A 5,589-nucleotide genomic window follows, 5' to 3' on the forward strand; every position below is an offset into this window, starting at 1 on the left:
ACTTCTTCCCACAAATTATAAAGAAAAAAATTGTTGAACTTTTAGGATGCAATATTTGTAGTTATAACATATTTCAAAGAAAAATCTGAATATAAAAACAATAATAGTAATAATAAATTCTATTTTCTACAGTTCTACTTAGGAACTTTCCATTTCACAAATCCCTTAACTGTTCCATTAATGCAGATTAATGTTTGTCCCTCATTCTCCAAGAAGACTATGACATTAAGGAGGTGATGTCATGTCACACACATGAATTGGATTTCAGTGAGGAGGTGCTGGGCTAAGTCACCAGACTCATTTTCTCCTTCAGAGCCATCTGGGTCCAGTGAGCAGATATGAATCAGGATGATTGGAGATGGTCCTAGATGCATGGTTAAGTGACTTCCCAAAGGCTACACAACTATTTAGTGTCAGGTATCTGAGTCTGGATTCAAACTCCCATCCTCCTGAGTCTAAGACTAGTATCTATCTATCTACTGTACCACCTAGTTGCCTTACTAAATCAAATTAAGCCAGCTCCATCTATACCTCACATTGACATCTCACATCTTTCCACCAAATGCATTCCATTATATTTTGCCCCAATTTTTGGACATAATCAAAACAATATTGCTCTTGAGCCTAAAATGTGTGTCAATTTACTCTTCCTAAGCTTCATTCACCTCTTCTATTTATATCATCTTTTGCAATAATCAACTCCTTTTAATCCTCTGAGTTGGATTTGTAGTCCCCAGCATGGTTCCCTTCCTTTCAGCTTTATGGAGTTTGTTTTAGAGGAAAAGTTACAAGTTTAGTCACAATTTCTCTAAGCTCCCAAACAGGAAAATTCCTAATATTTATATAATATAATCTCTCTACCCTCTGGTTGCTTCTATGTTTTGTCTATTCTGACTTGTGCCTAAGTGAAGAACTGTTAGAAAGGACTGAGACCATGGAAGTTTCAAAGGGTCAGCAGAAAAGTTGGTATTGGAATTTGTGGGCAGTCAATTCCAGACCATTAGCAGAACATTAAGAAGAGCCCAGAACTCATTCCAGCAAGGCCTTGATTTCACAGTCAAGATGCTAACTCCTTTAAACAAACGAGAGACAGTTCATTGACGGTGCTGCATTTAGAAATGAATTAAATAGAGCTAATGCTTTGTGGAAACTGCTTTTAGTTTGAGCCCATTTCCCCAGGATTGATTATGCTAATGTTTCACAGGTGCTTATAATGTTTAGTTGTATTATACCTCCTCATTAAATATCCTTTTCATATACATTAATTAATGATAATCATTAATAATCATCTGGGAATAAATTACTGAATCAAATAATGGTTTTGGGGAGCTTTTAATTGCTGCTAAAGACAGACGAGGACATGCCATATGGGGAGAGAGAGGTCCAAGCTGAAAGTGTTAGAATAAAACAGCATAATCCCTTAGGGGTATATACATAGAGTCTTGATGGGAGAGATAACTATCCTTGCTCTGTGCACCATAACTCTTCACTGTGAGTGTAGGTAGGATAAATATCCCAAGAACCTGAATGAATTGCAAAATAATAAGGAAATTATGAAGAAAAAAAGAATCTGTCAAATTCTGAATTAATCTATGAAGTGATTTTTGCTCCAATGATTTCATGCTAGCTAAAAGGTAAACTAGGACAACAGCATAGAACAGGCAATCTGGAATTTAAAACAAAGTTTTATGTTATACCAGACCTTTTCAAAAAAAGTAGAATACAAAGCAATTCAAAAAATAATCATTATTCAGATGTCAGTCATAAATGCTAATAGAAATTTAGACTGAATTAGGAGAAGCATAGGATCATTAATTGAGCAGATGATGATTCCACTGAATTCTGCCTTAAAGCAGATAAGATTTGAAATACTATGTTGAGTCCTGGCCTCCACATTTTACAAAAATATTGAAAATCTGGAAAACTTTGCAGAGAAGGATAATCAAGATGATGATCAGTCAACAAGGATTTTAAGTGCTTATCACTTGCCAGTTTCCATTCTTTAACTTGGAATACAAAGAAAAGCATAAAATAGTCTCTGCCATTCACAAACTTATATTCTATATGGAGTATGTGGGGGTGTTCAGGGTGGACTAACACCTTTGGTGTGAGGGCTTTATAAACCTCTTTCAGGATTGCTCATCCACTGTTGGTGTCCACCTGTCACCCCAACTCTTGCCTATGGCTCCAAGAAGCTGAAACATTGCATAATAGCTACATCCAGCAAGATCATCTCAACAGATGGACTAAACCAAGTTGAAAGTAGCAAACAGGCTTCAAACTCATTGGTGAGTTGAGGGATATCTAGTCCAAGCATGTGAAGACTTTCTCTGCCAGAAGGGGTGGATGAAATCTAAATGGTCCACTGGTAGTGATGGCAGCTAAAGACTAGAGTATTATCAGTGTCATTTTTCTATACAGGAATACATGCAGTTCATCATCATTAAGTCCCTCATATTTTTCCCTTCTCCTCCAATCTCTATGCTTCACTTGAATCCTGTATTTGAAGATCAAACCTTCTGTTCAGCTCTGGCCACTCCAACAGGAACATTTGAAATTGCCCTGGTTCATTGAAAGTCCATCTTTTTCCCTGGAAGAGGAAATTCAGTTTTGTTGGGTAGTTGATTCTCTGTTGCATTCTAAGATCTTTTGCCTTCCAGTATATTATATTCCAAACCCTACAAGCTTTTAATGTAGTTGCTGCTAAGTCCTGTGAGATCCTGATTGCAGCTCCATGGTATTTCAATTGTGTCCTTCTGGCTGTTTGTAATATTTTGTATTTGATTTGGTAGTTCTGGAACTTGGCTATAATATTCCTGGGGGTTGGTTTTTTGGGACCTCTTTCTCAGGGGGATTGGTGGATTCTCTCCATTTCTATTTTGCCCTCTGCTTCTAGGATATCAGGGAAATTTTCCTGTAGTAATTCTTTGAAAATGATGTCAAGGCTCTTTTCCTGGTCATGACTTTCAGGTATTCCAATAATTTTAAAATTATATTTCCTAAATCTGTTTTCCATATCAGTTGTTTTTTCAATGAGATGTTTCACATTTTCTTCTAATTTTTCATTCTTTTGGTTTTGAAGTATTGAGTCCTGATTTCTCATAAATTCATCAATCTCCCTGAGTTCTATTCTTTGTCTGAAAGATTTGTTTTCCTCAGAGAGCTTTCTTATCTCCTTTTTCATCTGGCCAAATCTGCTTTTTAAAGCATTCTTCTGCTCAATAACTTTTTGAACTGTTTTATTCATTTGACCTGAGCATGCTATTTTCTTCAGCATTTTTTTGGATTTCCTTGACTAAGCTGCTGACTTCATTTTCATTTTTTTTCCTGCATCTCTCTCATTTCTTTTCCCAGTTTTTCTTCTATCTCCCTCATTTGATTATTTCTTTTTTATATTTAAAATTTATTTATTCTCATTTTGTACAAATTTTTTTATACATTAATAAAATATTCTTGTTTAAGAGTAAACCCCCCAAAATATAGACTCGCTTGAGTGATAAAGGGAGAGAAAAAATTAAAATTAAAAAAATAATAGTAATAATTGTAGGTATGGCCAGGTGGCGCAATGGATGCAGCACCAGCCCTGGAGTCATGAGTACCTGAGCCCACATTCAGCCCTGTACACCCAACAATAACCCAGCTGTGTGACATGCAAGCCACCCCAACCCAACTGCCCTGCAAAAACCAAAGAAAGAAAAAAATACCCAAAATAAAATAAAATAGTAATAATAGTAGGGGTGGCTGGGTGGTGGACAGAGCATTGGCCCTTGAGCCAGGAGCACCTGGGTCCAAATCTGGCCTCAGACACCCAACGATCACCCTGCTATGTGGCCCCAGGCAGGCCACCCATTTCTATTTGCCCTGCAACTCCCCCCAAAATAATAATAAAAAATGTGCTCAAGTCTTTGTTCCAACACCAACAACTCTGTCGCAGGTGGATCACATTCTTTATGATAAGTCCGTTGCAAAAGTTACTTCCATATTTTTCAACAGTTGCCATTGCTGATTATAACTCCCTCCTTTCGTATTTCTCCACTACCATGTACTATATTTTCTCTCTCCTTTCAGTCTGACTCTGCTGTAGGGTAGCTGGGTGGTACAGCAGACAGATCCCTGGCCTTGGGGCCAAGAGGCCCTGAGCCCCCATACCACCTCTTAGGCCTAGCATCCACCTGGCCCTATGGTCCCAGACAGGCTTTCCAATCCCAGCCCCTTGCAAGAAGTAAAAAAGAAAATGTGTTATATCTGACCACTCTCCCCCCATGGTCCATCCTCTCCTCCATCACTCACATCACCCCCCCTTCCCCCTGTCCCCCCCCCTTTCTTACTCCAGATGCCTATACCCCATTGAGTATATATGCTATTTCCTCTCCTAGCCACCTCTGATGAGACTGGAGATTCCCTCATTCCCCCTTGCCTTCCCCCTTCCATATCATTGCAATAGCTTATTGTAATAAAGAAAAATCTTATTATATGAAATATCTTGCCCTATTCCCCCCTCTCCTTTTTCTTTCTCCCATTACATTTCCTTTTTTTCTATTGACTCCATTTTTACACCATATTTTATTTTCAAATTCAGCTTTCTCCTGTGCTTCAACTATAAAAGCTTCCTCTACCTGCTCTATTAACTGAGAAGGTTCATATGAGTATTATCAGTGTCATTTTTCTATGCAGGAATACATGTAGTTCATCATCATTAACTCCCTCATATTTTCCCCTTCTCCTCCAATCTCTATGCTTTACCCGAGTCTTGTATCTGAAGATCAAACCTTCTGTTCAGCTCTGGCCATTCTAACAGGAAATTTTGAAATTCCTGTGGTTCATTGAAAGTCCATCTTTTTCCCTGGAAGAAGACGTTCAGCCTTGCTGGTTAGTTGATTCTCCATTGCACTCTAAGCTCTTTTGCCTTCTGGTATATTATATTCCAAGCCCTACAAGCTTTTAATGTAGTTGCTGCTAAGTCCTGTGCGATCCTGACTGCAGCTTCACAATATTTGAATTGTGTTCTTCTGGCTGCTTGTAATATTTTCTCTTTGACTTGGGAGTTCCGGAACTTGGCTATAATATTACTAGTGGTTGGTATTTTGGGATCCCTTTCTTGGGGGGATCGGTGGATTCTCTTCCTTTCTATTTTGCCCTCTGCTTCTAGGATATCAGGGCAATTTTCCTGTAGTAATTCTTTGAAAATGATGTCAAGGCTCTTTTCCTGGTCATGACTTTCAGGAATTCCAATAATTTTTAAATTATCTTTCCTAAATCTGTTTTCCATGTCAGTTGTTTTTTCAATGAGATGTTTCACATTTTCTTCTAATTTTTCATTCTTTTGGTTTTGAAGTATTGAGTCCCGATTTCTAGTAAATTCATCAATCTCTCTGAGTTCTATTCTTTGTCTGAAGGATTTGTTTTCCTCAGAGAGCTTTCTTATCTCTTTTTTTATCTGGCCAAATCTGCTTTTTAAAGCATTCTTCTCCTCAATAACTTTTTGAACTGTTTTACCCATTTGACCTAAGCTGGCTTTTAGCATGCTTTTTATTTCAGCATTTTTTTTTGGATTTCCTTGACTAAGCTGCTGACTTCATTTTCATGTTT

Source organism: Macrotis lagotis, chromosome 3 (genome assembly GCF_037893015.1).
Source record: "Macrotis lagotis isolate mMagLag1 chromosome 3, bilby.v1.9.chrom.fasta, whole genome shotgun sequence".
Taxonomy (NCBI): domain Eukaryota; kingdom Metazoa; phylum Chordata; class Mammalia; order Peramelemorphia; family Peramelidae; genus Macrotis; species Macrotis lagotis.